We start from the raw sequence: 16,153 nt of genomic DNA on the forward strand, positions 1-16,153 counted from the left end.
GAAACGGGGGATGGCAGGGTCCTGGTCAGACAACCCAGGACTCGAGAAGGACCAAAGGCTTCTGTTCTTTGGAAACTTTCTAACCAGAAACCAAGTGGCTTAAAAATGGCTTTGGCCATCAGTCTGTTGAAATATCTCAGTCATACCAAACGCCCTCGGTCATACCCACTCTTCAGAAACAAAATCCTATAGACACAGTTATCTGTGTCGTATCTTTCCAGTACCTCCCCTGCTCCAGTTTACCGTCACCTGCATTCTGGTTGTTTATAATTTCTGTGCATGTTTTTATGCTTTTATTATATCAATATATATTCGTGAACAATTCCTAATACTTGTGCATGCTTCCAAACTTTGTATGAAGATTGAGTCTTCTAAACCGCTTCTTCCAGTCAGCATTCTGCTAGGTTTACCCAGCTGATCCATGAAGCTCAAGTTCATTCATTGGAACCCCTGCGGTGTTTCACTGTGTAAATAGACCACAATGTATTTACCCCTTCTCTTGATGAATCTCAGGGTTTGTTTCTACTCTCTATGGTTCTTACAAACAGAGCTACAATGTATCTCCGAGTACATGTAGAGTGCTGTCCAAGAGAATTACAGTGGGATCTACACGGGTAATGTCCAGGCTGCCAGCACCCACATTAAAGACAAGTAAAAAGAGAAAGTTAAGGGGTGCCTGGAGGCCTCAGTTGGTTGAGCATCTGACTTCAGCTCAGGTCATGATCTCACCGTCTGTGGGTTCGAGCCCCGTGTCGGGCTCTGTGTGGACAGCTCAGAGCCTGGAGCCTGCTTCAGATTCTGCGTCTCCCTCTCTTTTTGCCCTTCAAGCCACTCATCCCTGTCTCTCTCTCTCTCTCAAAAACTAATAAATATTAAAAAAAAGATAAAGTAAGTTTAGTTGAGATAAGTAAAAGATAAAGTTAAATTATATTAAAATAAAATATATTTTATTTAACCCAATATATCTCAAATATAGTCACTTCAAAACGTCATCACAAAACAAAATTACTAATGAGCTATTTTATACTTTTTTTTTGTTTTAAGTCTTTGAAATCTGGTGTATACTTTACACTTACAGCACATTGCAAGTTGGGCACTAGATTTCCATCAGAAATACCTCACCTACATGTCGATTTCATGCAATTTACAGATAAAAAAGTAGGTTCAAAAACTCAAATTGTTCTGGATATACTTAAAAGTTTAACAAGAAATGCGTTGAGTATCCATCTCTTAGATCTGAATGAATTAAACTTAAATGAACTGTCTATTTTTTTGTTAATGTTTATTTAGTCTTGAACACCTGGGTGGCTCAGTCGGACCAACTTCCGCTCAGGTCATGATCTCACGGTTGGTGGGGTGGAGCCCCGTGTCAGGGTCTATGCTGACAGCTCAAAGCCTGGAACCTGCTTCGGATTCTGTGTCTCCCTGTCTCTCTGTCCCTCCCCCACTCATGTTGTTTTTTTAATGTTTGTTTATTTTTGAGAGGCGGGGAGAGGCAGAGAGAGAGGGAGACAGTGTCTGAAGCAGGCTCCAGGCTCTGAGCTGTCAGCACAGAGTCCAATGCGGGGCTCAAACTGATGAACTGTGAGCTCATGACCTGGGCCAAAGTCAGATGCTTAACCGACTGAGCCACCCAGGCGCCTCCTCTCTTGTCACATCTCAAATGCTCCAGAGCTACACGTGGCTGGGGTCGCTGGTCTGCACAGGACCCAGATGGCCGGACAACAGCCTGAACTTCACTAACGTGGGGGTGCCCGTTAGCGGCGGCAGCACCACCGTCTGCTGCTTCACCTCCATGCTTTCGTCAGCACTTGGGCGCATCAAATTTACTCATTTCCGCCAACCTGATGGTCACTGGATGCTCTTTTGTTGTTTTAATTTGCATTTCCCTGATCATCCATGAAATGTTTCTCTTCTGCAAATAGCCTGCTTTTAAATGTTGCCCACTGTTTTCTGTGAGGTTGTCTTTTTCTTATTGGTTGAATGGGTTTCTTTACATACTCTGGATTCAGTTCCTTTGTTGATTAAAGGAGTCAGAAATATCTTCTTTTGGTCCAAGTCATCTTTCCACTCCATTTCTGGTATCTTTGGGGTGAGCAAAAGTTTGTAATGCTGATGTGGTCAAATATTTCCCTTTATGTTTTATGATTTTTATTCTTTAGAAAAATATTTCCCTACTCTAAGGTCACATCCTCCTAGATTTAGATGACTTAAAAAATTTTTTTAAATGCTTTTATTTATTTTTGAGACAGAGAGAGACAGAGCATGAGTGGGGAGGGGCAGAGAGAGAGGGAGACACAAAATCAGAAGCAGGCTCCAGGCTCCACACTGTCAGCACAGAGCCCAACACGGGGCTCGAACCCACGAAAGTGAGATCATGACCGAGGTCGAAGGCTTAACTGACTGAGCCACTCAGGCGCCCCTAGATGACTTTTAAAAATTATTGAAAAAGGGGCGCCTGGGTGGCTCAGTTGGTTGGGTATCCGGCTTTGGCTCAGGTCATGATCTCACAGTTCGTGGATTCAAGCCCCGCATCGGGCTTTGCACTGACAGCTCAGAGCCTGGAACCTGCTTGGATTCTGTGTCTCCCTCCCTCTCTGCCCCTCTCCTGCTTGCACTCTGTCACTCTCTCTCAAAAAAAAAAAAAAAATTGAAAGGAATTGCTTAGTTTAAGAGGGATATTCTTTTGGGCTTTGCCATGTGGGCCCAGCCCTCCCCCACAGAACAGCTGGGCGCTGAATCCGCTCCGAGCAGCAGCAGGTGGGCGCCTCACCCTGTGTTACCCTGTTACCGCCATGGGATCCACTTCCTCTGATGGTAAAACCACATCCTACTCTGGGTTCCTCTTTCTGAGAATGACCAGGCCAAAGGCTTTCTTTTTGATTCAAAATGTGGGAGACAGTCAAAAATCCTGGAGAACCCACTTCACAATGCTAAATGTCCTTTGGCCACACTCGGGAAGTCAGGGGCGCCTGTGGCCACTTGATCCTGGGGTCAAGATGAGCACCTGTGGCCTGAGCTCCTTGGGACTCCAGCCGGGGGCCGGGGGTGGGGTGGTGCTCAGTGCTCGGAGATGAAGGCACCTCCCTGCTCTGCCCTTAGTGCTATGGCAATGAAGCTTTCGACTACACTCACCTGTCCGAGATGCCAGGAAAAACTCTCATGTAAAACAGCTCCTCCCTAAGGAAGAAAGGCCAGGATGGTGTGGGCGGAGCAGAGTCAGATGCCAGAGGTGGGACAAGAGGAAGCAGGAATCCTCTCTTTGGGGGCCCGGGACCCAGATGCAGCTGCTAACAGGCCAGAACTTTCTATGAAGCTCAGACTCCTCTCTCTGCAATGTACAGGACAAAGATGCCAACGAATCCAGGGGCTTCCGTGCTGCTCCAAGAATGCAAATCGGTACAGCCACTTTGGCAAAGTCTCTACCTTGGCAGTATCTACCAAAGCTGAGCACCAGGGTGCCCTATGACCCAACAATTAATTGCACCGTAGGTATCCACTCACCAGAAACACGAGCACGTGCACACCAAGAGACTCAAGCAAGAGTGTCTGCAGCATTGCTCTTCATAAATGGCCCCAAACTGGAAGCTTCCCAAATGCGCATCAGCAGTATAATGGAAAAATAAATTATGGTATCTTCTCCCAATGGAATGTGATAAAGCAATGAGAAAGAGCAATCTACAAATACACACAACTCTATAAATGAATCTCATCAACATAAGGCTGAACGAAAGAAGTCAGGCACAAAAGACTACGTGCTCATGATTCCAAAGATACAGAGAACAAACAGGCAGAACGAATCTATGTTGCAGAAGAAGAGACAGGGGTGACCCCCAGAAGGAGGGCAGGGACCCCAGGAGAAAGAGCCACGAGGGGGCTTCTGGATGCCAGCAATTTTGAGTTCCTTCGCTTGGAAGCTGGAGACTTTTCCCAAACCCCACAAACCCTCCGTCCGGCGGTTCCGGGAGGCCTGGCCTCATTGCTCGCCGCTCGCATGGCCTGAGACCCACCGGGCCAGGGGGTTGGACCGGAACCCGGAAAGGGGCTTAGTCCAGCCGATCTCTGTCTACAGTGATTCCAGGATGAGCCTGTGAATGTCGAGTCAGTCCAGTGGGTTCTGACATCTGGATTTCTTTGGGGTATTTGCACCTAGGGTGGCAGAAAGGAATAGCCATCTAGGACCACTGGTGACCACCTCTTGTGCCCCTTAGGCGTGGGATCTGAGAAAAGACGACCACCACGGAGAACAGAGCTCAGAGTAAAGCATACAAGTGGGGTCCTGAGGACATCCTCGGGGTCCTGGGTGGAGACATGCCTGAGGCTAAACTCCATCCCTGACTTTTCAGTTCTTTCGGCCAAAAACTCCCCCTGCCCTCCACCTTTTTTTTTTTTTTTTTTTTTTTAGCTTAGAGGACTTTGGGTTTTGTGTGTGTGTGTGTTTGTCACTTGCAGCTGTGTGTTCCATTTTAGGAAGCATCTAGTGTTAGCAAGTTCCTTCCTTGGAAATCGGCCTGCCTCTGAGAGCCAACCCTGATCTTTCCATTGCCATCTAGAGGCACACAGGGTTGTCATCTGAAGGCTGTGTCTGCTGGATGGCCGTGCCCCTGACTGTTCTCCCTACGACAGTTTTTATTTTATTATTTTTATTTATTTAAAAATTTTTTTTTGTTTCTGAGAGACAGAGAAATAGCGCAAGCAGGGGAGGGTCAGAGAGAGAGGGAGACACAGAATCTGAAGGAGGTTCCAGGCTCTAAGCTGTCAGCACAGAGCCCGACGCGGGGCTCGAGCCCATGAACTGTGAGATCATGACCTGAGCCAAAGCTGGACGCTCAACCGATTGAGCCACCCAGGCGCCCCAAAGTTTTTCGACTCTTGCCAAAGTTTGGTACTCAGAGGAAACAAGATACCGCGGATGGGGCCTCACGGGCCAACTGCAGAAGAATTTTCTGGATACCAGACCCCCTATGCTTAGCCTAAGAGCACATCAGCCCTTTCTCCCCAGGAAGTCCTTTGGTGGTCATATCACTGAGCTAATTGACTGCCAAACCCTCTAGATATTTCCCCAAGTATATAAGCAAGATATATTTTTTCAAATACTTTTAAAAGTTAATTTATCCTGAGAGAGAGAGAGAGAGAGAGAGAGAACAAGCAGGGGAGGGGCAGGGGCAATGAGAGAAGGGGAGAGAGAATCCCAAGCAGGCTCTGCATTGTCACCACGGACCCCAACATGGGGCTCAAATCCATGAACCATGAGATCACGACCTGAGATGAAATCAAGAGTCAGACGCTTCACTGACTGAGCCCCCTGGGGGCCTCTCAAGAACTATTTAGGAGCTTGGGCGGATGAGAGGGGGGTCGTGGGGGAAGGAGTGAGGATGACAGCCAGGCGTGGGCTTGGGGGACTGGAAGGTGGTGGGAGTACACTGGGATGGGGAAGTGCGGGGGGGAAACAGATTTGGGGGCAATGAAACAGCGAGGCGTCCATTTCAGGCCTACGGAGCCTGAGCTGCGCAGTGAGAACCCCAAGGAGGCAGCCGAGGACCAGTCCCTGGTTAGGAGAGGCCTCTGGGGCTCTCGAGCTATAATTTGGGGTCAATGGGCTACACATGCAGATGGCCTGGAGACAGCGGGTGAGAGAGGGCCAGGACCCCCTTCAGGCCACTAGCGTGGCATCAACCCAAGAGGAACCACAAGCCATCTTCCTTGTGGAGGGAGTCAGACTCTTGCGGCCGACTTCCCGATGCACAGCTGCATCATTACTACAATATCAAAGAAAACCGCTCAACAAGTCGCACAACCCCTTTCACCTTCCCACTTCCGGCCGGCAGGGTCCCCAGGACGGCGGTGGATGGCGGGGGGTGTCTACCATAAAAGCACACCATGCCTCCAGCGGCTGTGCCGGGACGCGCCCAGTTAGACGCACCTCCTCTGGCCCAAGGTGGAAGCGGTCTCTCCCCCTGCGAAGGTCGGAGGGGTCTGACCTTCCGGTGCTGAGCAGCCATCAGCAGAGCTTCCCCCCAAGATTTCATAAAAGGCACCCCCATCCTTCCCAGCCAGCAGCCCAGAGTGCGCCAAGGGCCCCGTTTATTTCTAAGAGAGAAGGATGGGCAAGGGATGTGTAAGTCAGAGCCACGGTGCTTCCTCCAGACCGGGGATGGGGTGGCCGCCCATCAACTAGCCCCCCTGGGCTGGCAGACCTGCTGGCCGGTGGCTCGTGACGAGCTCACGACTCCAGAAGCATCGCTCACTTCTTTTGAAATTGCATGTTAGTTAGGGCTGTCAGCCGGCATCTGTGTCCCGGGCTGGGGAGGGTTCTGCGTCCTTCGAGCGGCCACGGCTCTCCGAGTAGCGGGCGCTGCCCAGCACTTGTGGACGTAAGACAGGCTTTCTGGTGCTAGAGTCACATGCCGGCGGGAGGCACTTCCCCAGGGAACACGTGAGTCACTGTCAGCAGGCTCCATGCCCCGGACAAGCCGCAGGGAGAAGGGAAGTTGTGTCCTCCATGATCTGAGAAAGAAGCCTCCTCTTCCCCGAGGGAGCCTGGCTAAGACAGCCATGTCCCTTCACCTGCTACTCCAGAGCCAGAGTCCAAAGGTCCCCTGGGGTCATTGCCAGCATTCTGTCCAGAGACGGAGATGCTCCTGGTGTTTTAACTCTGGGACAAAACATTTAACTCTAGGAAAGTCACAACCTAAATAGCTCAAGAGTCATCTCAGAAACGTCTAGAAGGCAGTGACACACAATGTCCAATATCTACCATCAACCCCGGCTGGGAAGTAATGGGAGCAGCAGTCTCCCTGATGAGGGCCAGGCAGCCCCAGGGGCCGGCCCTCCACATCCCACTGAGCAGAGCAGAGTCTGGTTGGGCCTCCTGACCCGGGCTCACTCCCAGGGACTCCTCAGCCTCAAAACAGCCTTTCTAATCAGTGTTCTGTTTCCCAGACTCTCTTCCATGGAGAATGAAATGGGTGTTTTTGTTGTTGCCCAGCTGATGTGGGAAGTGGGCCCTTCAGAGGCAAATTCCAAAGGTGCTTTGCCCAGAGGCCCCAGTGCCCAATGGAGCTCCTGCGTGTTTGCCTTAAAGGAGCTTTCTAGAAACCACCCCCTGCTCTGGCGGCAGGGGAAAGCCCAGAAGATGATTCGATAACCACATCTTCCTGGACACCCTCAGGAAGAAGAATGTGAGGAGCCCCTTTTCAGCCCCAGAGCATGCAGCCTGCAAATCCTGCTCATCCATTCATTCAGCTGGTATTCGTCCTAGCAGCAGGGAAGGCGCCCATCAGGAAATGAACAGGACAGGCACCGCCCCCGATCTTACAGAGTTCTTAGTCTAACAGGAGAAAACCAAAAACAAAAAGAAAAATGAATAATGAGCTGATTTCAGGGAAGAAGAGAGAGGGAACGTAATAAAAGGGGCTGACAGGGAGGGTCTCCTTTGGATGGCGGGTCAAGGAAGGGTGCTCGAATGAGGTCATATCAGCGTTGAGGCCCAAATGGTGAGAAAGATCAGGCAGAGATCCGTGACATAGGGTTCAGACAGCTGGAATGGGACGTGCAAAGGCCCTGAGGCAGGAGGCCAGGTATCCGGAGGGGAGATGGCTGGAGCAGCAGTGAGGCCTGCAGGGCCTTGCAGTCACCGTGAGGAGCCAGGTCCCGTTATCACCGCAGTGGGAATCCACGGGAGGGTTTTAAGCAGGGGACTGACATGGCCTGACGTGATGCCGTGCAAACATGGCGTTGGCCGCGGTGAGGAAAACGGAAGGGAGGGAGGCAAGAATGGCCGTAGGAAAGCAGTTAGGCCAGGGCTACATTCACGAGGGAGAGCTTGGGCCCCCCCGCCGCCCCCGCCACAGAACACCCCAATCCTTTCTCTTAACCAAGGAACAGGCATCCCAGAATCCCAGCCTTAAAACTTCCTGTCCTTAAGAATCTTCTTGACAAAGAACGGAAGCTATAGACCAGAAGGAAAGCGACTGGTCCGGGGTTCCCCAGCAGGTGCAGCTTTAGGACAGATGAGCTGCTCTCCCAAAATACGGAATCTTTCCTGAAAACCACTTCAGAGTGTTCCCCCCGGGAGGCCCTGGACCAGCAGCATCCTCTGCCCCCAGCGGCCACGACGGTTTTGAAGGCAGAAAGCGTCTCCGTACCCCAGGAAAGGAGAGGCAGCCACAGCAGAGAGGAGGCCTTTGCCACGCGGGCGGCGCCTCCGCTGCCCTCTATTGCGAAGCCCACTGCCCAGTGGTGGCCAGATGGAGCAGGAACGTGTATCCAAAAAGGGAATGGGAGCAAGTCTCCAGAAGACGGAGGCCGGCCAAGTTGGACATCCCCAGAATCATGCTCTGGACACATTTCCTCTCCTCCGTCTTGTTAATCAGACTTCAGTGCTTACATTATTATGACCACATAAATACCGTTCAAGACTAATCCACAGGGCCGCATGGGTGGCTCAGTTGGTTGAACATCTGACTCTTGATTTTGGCTCAGGTCTTGATCCCAAGGTTGTGGGATCAAGCCGTCTCGGGCTCCACACTGAGCTTGGAGTCCACTTAGGATTCTCTTTCTCTCTCTCTCTCTCTTTCTCTGTCTCTCTCTTTCTCTCTGCCCCACTCCCCAGCTTGCTCTCTCTCTCTCTCTCTCTCTCTCCCTCTCTCTCTCTCAATACAAACAAAACTAGGGGCGCCTGGGTAGATCAGTGTCCAACTCTTGGTTTTGGGTCAGGTCATGCACTTGTCTTTCATGACATTGAGCCCCAAATCAGGCTCTGTGCTGACTCTCTCTCTGTCTCTGTCTCTCTCTCTCTCTGCCCCTCCCCTGCTTGTGCTCTGTTTTTCTCTCTCTCTTTCTAAATAAATAAATATTAAAAAAACTAAAAAAACAAAACAGAACAAAAAACAAAGTTAAACTGAACTGAACTAAACCACAGAGCATACTGTGGTTTTATTTCCTTTCTTCAACTTTTTGTTATTTCTATAGTTGAATTTGCTCCATTTTTCGTGTACAAATAGATAATTCTTGGGGTGCCTGTGTGGCAGTCGATTAAGCATCCAACTCTTGATATTGGCTCAGGTTGTGATCTTGCAGTCATGAGACGGAGCCCCGTGCCAGGCTCTGTGCGGAACACGGAACCTGCTTGGGATTCTCCCTCTCTTTCTCTCTGCCCCTCTCCCACTTGCCCGTGCTCTCTTCTCTCTCTCGCTCTCTCAAAATAAATACATAAACGTTAAAAAAAAACCACAATCCTTCCCTAAACTTTCCAACAGAACTATAAAACTGTTCATAATGTGGTAAATATGTCAGATAATCCACTAGCTTTAATTTTTTCTCCCTGGAGATATTCCTCCTAGGGCCCTTGGCCGTCCTGCTCCGAGTTGGCTTGCTTGCTCTCTAGATGAGCTGCAGAGCTGTAGCATTCGAACCTCGCTCCACCATTATTAGAGAATCCTCTTCACCATTCCCTCCACCAGCCAAGGTTCTTGGCTGCAAGTAAAGAATCTAACTCCCACTGATTAAGCAGGAAAGGAGCCGACAGATTATCTGACTTTATTTGCTCATTATGAGGAATTTTTATAGTTCTGTTGGAGAGTTTGAGGAGGAACTGGTGATTAGTACATTGAAAACATAGTAAATAAAAAAATGAGGTGCTCAGGGCGTCTGGCTGGCTCAATCAGTTAAGCGTCCAGCTTCGGCTCAGGTCATGATCTCATGGTTCATGGGTTTGAGCCCTGCATCGGGCTCTGTGCTGACAGCTAACTCAGAGCCTGGAGACTGTCTTCAGATTCTGTGTCTCTTTCTCTCTCTGCCCCTCCCCCGCTCATGCTGTCTCTCTCTCGGTCTCTCTCAAAAATAAATAAAACATTTAAATAAGTAATAATAATAATAATAAAACATGAGGTACTTATCAACTCCAAGAAAAACAAAAGGTTGAGAAAAAAAAAAAAAGAAAGAAAAGAAACAAAACTTAGTACACTGGATTCCAGACATGTGTCTGATGCCCAAACTGCTTCGATCGTCACTGAGTACTGAATGCCAGTTTGGACATCTGCCACTTCTGTGGCAAGAATTTGACCTTGCAGTCCATCATTGCTGCCACCATCATAACCATGGATTCAGCTCATGATACATCCCTCTCCTCTCTCAAAATATCGCATAGGTGCATCTTATCAGTGACGTCTAGGTCACAGGTGCTGGCTACAGGAAAAGCTTGGAAGTGAGTTTTCAGTTCCCATGGGATAGTAGGTGTTCGGCACTTTTCTCTGTATCCACAAAACTCAAAGTAAGAGAACAGCTGACATATAGAAAGCCATTTGGAAGCTGAGCCAAATGAGAACAAGAGATAATCATACATTGTATCACTTGTTCCTCTTCTTTAGTTCACTCTATTTTAGTAGAGCATAATCTCCAGGAGTTTCCTTGAATTGGGATACAAAAGTATATGTGTGTGCCCGCAGTTTTTTGGGGGGGAAATTCACATCTTAAAAAAACACCCTTATCCCATTATTTTGCTTGAATGACAATTACAGAATTCTTGCTAGGGAATTACTTCCCTTAGAAATTTGGAAGAGCTGCTCCACTGTCTCATAGCTTCTGTGTTGATTTTGTAAAGTCCGCGGTCATTCTGTTAGCCGTTATCTGTGGCCTCTTTTTGTGGACTTTTGGTAATTTCTATCACTGGAGTTTTGAAAGTTCATGATGATGTCCAGTAGTACATACTTTACTTTTATTTGTATGTCTTTTATTATTCATTGTTGACTACTACTCAGAGACGCTTAATGTAGAAACTCCTTCAGTTCTGGAATTTTCTCCTGCAGTTTGATAACTTCCCCTTCTTCATTTTTCTCCCTTCTTTGTCTTGAGCTCCTAGGAGTTGGATAATGAGCATCCTGAATGGATTCTCCAGTTTTCTTGTATTTCCTTTCCTGTGTCCCATCTCTTAAGTCTTTTTGTTCTGCTTTCTAGAAATTTGTTTTTCAATCTCCAACTCTATTCTATTGAAAATTTACTTCTACTATCATAGTCTTAAAAATATTTTATTTTATCACTTTTAATGTTGTTCCTTTTTTTTTTTTTTTGACAGAGAGAAAGAGAGAGCAGGGGAGGGGCAGAGAGAGAGAGGGAGACACAGAATCCGAAGCAGGCTCCAGGCTCTGAGCTGTCAGCACAGAGCCTGATGAAGGGGCTCAAACTCACAAGCTGTAAGACCGTGACCTGAGCCAAAGTCAGACACTTAACCAACTGAGCCACCCAGATGCCCCTAAATATTTTAAAGTAATCTCTAGACCCAACACGGGGCTTGAACTCACAACCCCAAGATCAAGACTCACATGCTCTACTGACTGAGCCAGCCAGGTGCGTCTACTATCATAGCTTTTATATCCAAGAACTTATTATTATTTTATCAGTATTCCTGTTTGTAAACAACCATGTTTAATGGCTTCTGACTCCTTTTTTTCTGTTTGTTTGGGTCTCTGTCTTTCATGCTAGAGGCTTCATTCTATGTGGGATAATCCAGAGCTGCCCTTCAAATTTAAGAGAGAGGCACCAAAAGCTATTTGTGCCCAGGTAAGGCCAGTCACTTGGCAGGCATCACTGTGAAATGACAAAGTAGCAAGCTAGCGTTCCAATAGAGTCAGCATTTGAGGGTCATTTTGTCTTGTCAGGTCAGTTTCCGCAGAAAAGTTCTTCAAGGCCCTGACTGGAGAGGAGTAGACACTAGGCTGCCATGTTCCGGAGCCTACCAGGAAGGGTCTCACTGTCCAGCCTACAGACTTTCACCGAATCTTCTGTCCTCAGTACAGTGTCTCCTCCTGTGCCCCCACCCCACCCCGGCTGCTGTCCACACAGCATCCTTCCACCCAGGCTGGGCCCGAGCTGCCCTAGTCAGCAGTGCCTGTGGGAAAGGAAGTGTCTTCTGCCGGGGTGGAGAAGGGAGCCCCCTGGCTCTGTGGGCAGAGAGAGGGGTCTGTTGCTCCGACACACACCAACCAAGCTTCCTGCTTCCAGCCCGCCCTGCACCCCGTTATCGGGAACACCGATCCCACTCTTGCGTCTTTAGTGGGTCCTTGGACATACGGGGCTTTCGTCCACCCACAGCAGAGGACATCCAACGTTCCAAGCTTTGCATCTCTTTCACCGACCTGCTTCTGTCCCTCAGCGTGTTTACTCATATCCTCCTCCTCAATCATCTCCTGCTCTGTTTCCTTAGGATTTATTCCTTTTCTACTTCTTTTATCTCATTTTAGTGGGCTTTTGAAACAGAGCCAGGATAAACATACGCATTCAATCAGTTACGTTTTCATGGACGTTCACGGTAATATTTAACAATACATAAAAATCAAGTTTCCAAAGATAGGCACATAGAAGGCCTCCTGGGGGACTTGGGGGAGGGTACTCCAAGGAGACAATGGTTCTCTGGGGGATGGGGGAGGGCCTGGTTATAAAAGAACTATGCTAATTTTTTGCAAACTTTCAATAGTAAATGGGTATTTTTAGTAAATAAAAAAGCATGAGGGTTAAACATTATTAAAAGGCATCTTCTGGAACAAGAATCAAGATATTAAAAACAGGGGTGTAAACAGGTGTGTAGAAGAAACTCTATCCCCCAACAGAGGTTTATACAGTCTGTGGTTTTTGACTATGTTCCAGGGAGTTCCACAGAGGCAACCCCAGGACCTTCAGAGGGTGGCAGAAGTGGGATAAGGGGCTGAGTAGATGTCCTGGACCAGTCTCTACTTATACCACAGAGCACTCTGTTTTTATCTACCTTATAGGTCAAAATCCTGCTTAATATTTTGATCTTTTTTTAATGTTATTTATTTTTGAGAGAGAGAAAGAGTGCCAGCAGGGGAGGACAGAGAGAGAGGAAGACACAGAATCCCAAAGCAGGCTCCAGGTTCCGAGCTGCCAGCACAGAGCCTGACACAGGGCTCGAACCCATGAACCACGAGATCATGACCTGAGCCAACATTGGACTCTTAACCTAATGAGCCACCCAGGTGTCCCAATATTCTGATCTTTTTATTTTATTTTATTTTTTATTTTTTTATAGTTTATGTTTGAGACAGAGAGAGTCAGAGCAAGAGTCGGGGAGGGCCAGAGAGAGAGGGAGACACAGAATCTGAAACAGGCTCCAGGATCTGATCTTTCAGCACAGAACCTGATGCAGGGCTTGAACCCACGAACCGTGAGATCATGAACTGAGCCGAAGTCCGACGCTTAACCCACTGAGCCACCCAGGCTCCCCTATTCTGATCTTTTAAAAGATCTCCACACTAACAAAGGAGTCGGGAAAGTACTGATAAAGATCTAGAGAAAATGAGGTTGGGGTGGGGTTGGGGGAAGCTTCCAATGAAGACACCTGCTATAACCCTGTGCTCCTTTCCGTCAGGAACGACAGTAGCGGTTGGAGCACTGCATAAGGAGAAACGCGCCGTGTAGCCAGGGAGAACATGTGCACCCGCAGGGCTTCTAGATGGGACTGAGACCTTCCAATCTAGGAGGTAAGTGTACCCAGCTAGCCCCACACCCCATGGTGGGGGGGGGCGGACCCCAAGGGGGGGTGTTCAGCTAATACTCAGCCAGTGTCCATCTCTGGCCTCAGTTTCTTCATTTGTACAATGAAAGGATTACATTCAAATCCCAGCGAACATCCTAGAAGTCCCAAGGAGTATTGTCTTGCTGATAAAGTGACTGCCAGCTCTCTGGAGAAACAGAATGTCCCTACCTTAAGGACTCCTTGAGAAGCAATACTGAGTTATTACACTTCACTATGCTTCCTTCGGAGGACTGTTTTCATCTTTCTCTCCTCAGATAGGCCAGGTCAACTCTACCATGACTGAAGCAAGTCAAATCCCAAAAGCTGCAGGTTAACAATGGGCTCGGAGCACAGCATTCCCCCCGCCCCCCTTTCCTTCTGCAGGCAGCAACATCCCTCTCTTGGGGAGCTGGCTGAGGTCTAGTCCGCTGCCCCTTGTTGGTTCCTAGCACACATCTGGATCCTTCTGCTCCTTTCGGTGTTCTAGTCCTACAGAGAGGTTCTCCTTTGACTGGATAGAGTGGGAGGGAGGACGCTGTCCAAATTCTTAAGGTGCCTGCAGAATCACATCTCCTTTTCCCCCACACGCTTGGCTCCATCACCCAACCTACCTCTCTGCAACGGTCCAGGAAAGACCAGCAGCCTCTCAGTCTGGCAAATCAAAGATGCTTTGGAATCACTGAGCACCATTCCGCCCCTGCCTGACTCTCAGCTCCTTATCTGTCTGGGGGGGAAAAACAGAGAGAGAAAAATGAATGAATGAAATTTTTAAAAGAGACAGTCTCACAAGCCTATGCATTCCCTCACAGGACTTGAGCTGTTTCACCCAGGCTCCTGTTTTGCAAACCAATCCCAATTACTTGATGAGCCTTGAGAACGGGCTGTGCCGATGCCCCCCACCCCCCAGCTCCTTCGGGTGGTGCTGAACCAAATCTCCAGGGCCTGAGACAGCAAGATACATACATACAGACGACTCAGATCGTTTTTTGAGTTATTTTTTTGGTTTTATTTGGTTTTGAAAGCAAAGTAAATGATTTGAGCCAAGCCTGGGTTTGAGTTCCATTCAGTGGCTGCAAAAAGCAGACTCCTGAACTTGAGGTGTCAGGAAAGTACTACATTGCATCATACAGGAAGACTTATCCCTGCTTCCTGGAGATGAAAAGGGTGAGTGTGCAGGGAGGACAGCCGCCCAGTCACTGCATCTGCGGTATTTCTTTCCCCCACCGCGGGCCACTCCAGGGAATAATCTCACCCCAAGACTGGCAGACACCTGAGCTCCGGAAGCCGAGCCGGCGGGATTTTAAGAGTCGGACACGCCCCTTCCTCCAACCCTCTGCCCAGGGCACCGCTACCTCCACCGCAGGGCGACTCCTGCCACTGGGCTCGGCTAGGGACGCTCTTGAGGAGCAAGAAACTTAAACCATTCGCTTCTCCAAAGGCAAAAAGCCCGGTGCTGGGAAGCCGTTGGAAAAGGTGTCTATTCCAAGAATACATTTCCGAGGACCAAGCTGGAATTCTCACTGCTGAGAGCCTGATCCCTGGAAGGATACCCCCATGGACCCTGCTGCAGGAACCCAGGCACGCCGCCTTGGATGGTCTCCTCCTGCATCCAGGGGAGGAGGGCAAAGGCTTCCCACGAGAAATGAGAAGTCAGCGCCAAGAGCTAAGGAAGAAATAACTTCCATTGCTGACCAATGGAGTTAACAGGAGGACAAAACCCCGTCAGCTCCGACACAGGGAAATGAAACATGATTATGGAGAAAGCACTTTCAAAACGAGGAAAGACAAAGCAGAAAGCATGATGGAGCCGAGAGAAGGAAGAGTTAGGGAAGGCAAGAAGGAATTAGTCCTCAGGAATTCAGGTCAGGAAACAGGGAGCTGGGGCAGAATTCACAAGAGGGCGGCCAAGGAGGAGGCCCTTCGCGGAGGAAGGTGCGTCTTCTGCTCTGGCCCTCACGCTGCCCAGAACCTGGGGATCTGGGTCCGCCGCCCTCCAGCTCTCTGGGTTCAAGGGCAAAGCTCGGGAGGCACCGCCAGGAATGGACGCGGCGCAGGATGCTCCGTCCCGAATCGGGGACAGGGGGAGGGGAAGATGCGCACGGCAACTGCCGGGCCCCTGACAAGTAAACAGCTCGCCCAGAACAGGCGCGTCCGCGTCCGGAGCCCGGCTCAGGGCCCTGCTCAACCCACCAAGGACGGCGGCGGGACACCCCGCATCCCCGCCTCCCCCACCCCCGCACAAAAGGGATGCGTGGAGCCCGGGCGAGCAGGAGAGCGTGAACCAGCCCGCACCAGAGAATCACAACGCGAGCGCGGCCCCCTGCCTCGGCCTCCCCAGCGGGGTCCGGTCCGCCCCGGGACGCGAGCGCCTCCCCCAGCCCCCACGCCCCTGGACCCCCACATCCCCAGGCGGACAAAGCCCGGCGCTGGGCGGGGCTGGGTGTGCGCAGGGGGGCACTGGGACCCCGCAGACGCCCGCACAGGTGGGCTCCGTACCGGGTGTGGGTGCCGGGGGCGGGGCCCGGGCTCCCTGGAGACGGTTGCCCAGGGGACGCGGCGGGAGGGTCCCGGAGCTATTCGAGCCTCCCGGCGGCGGCGCCGAGCCCGTGGGGGCCTGAGGGC

At 50.0% G+C, this 16,153-nt stretch overlaps 1 protein-coding gene across 5 annotated transcripts in view; it reads right to left on the bottom strand.

Moving 5' to 3' along the window:
- The window catches only part of PIK3CD (phosphatidylinositol-4,5-bisphosphate 3-kinase catalytic subunit delta), a 48,589-nt gene that overhangs the window by 14,989 nt on the left and 17,447 nt on the right, over positions 1-16,153 (bottom strand). For 4 of the 5 annotated variants that reach the window (XM_029947230.1, XM_029947229.1, XM_029947228.1 and 1 more), the window contains exons 1-2: positions 16,028-16,147; positions 14,143-14,255 (exon numbers count right to left, since the gene is read on the bottom strand). The gene's annotated coding sequence lies outside the window, so the exon portion shown is untranslated. Of the gene's footprint in view, positions 1-14,142; positions 14,256-16,027; positions 16,148-16,153 lie in introns of those variants that run through there. The other variant, XM_029947227.1, reaches the window with a different exon arrangement.

The sequence above is a fragment of the Suricata suricatta genome, chromosome 8, assembly GCF_006229205.1.
Source record: "Suricata suricatta isolate VVHF042 chromosome 8, meerkat_22Aug2017_6uvM2_HiC, whole genome shotgun sequence".
NCBI classification, from domain to species: Eukaryota; Metazoa; Chordata; class Mammalia; order Carnivora; family Herpestidae; genus Suricata; species Suricata suricatta.